Source organism: Cryptotermes secundus, unplaced genomic scaffold, assembly GCF_002891405.2.
Source record: "Cryptotermes secundus unplaced genomic scaffold, Csec_1.0 scaffold7643, whole genome shotgun sequence".
NCBI lineage: Eukaryota > Metazoa > Arthropoda > Insecta > Blattodea > Kalotermitidae > Cryptotermes > Cryptotermes secundus.
The window spans coordinates 15,438-15,647 of NW_019729394.1; positions in this window are offsets into that span (position 1 = coordinate 15,438).

The following is a 210-nucleotide window of genomic DNA, read 5'->3' on the forward strand; positions in this document are numbered from 1 at the left end:
GAAATAATCAGGTAATTTTGGTACAGAACTGTCCCAGAACTTGGTATTGTATCATGACATTACATCAGCTGTGTTTTACCAGTTCAAACTGATATGAAGTTCCATAATCAACAAACGTTCAATCAAAGAGTCCTCATTTCTATTCTAAGCAACAGATGTGAACAGTGTCATGTAAAAGTTTACTGACATTACAGCAATGCCTCATTGTGA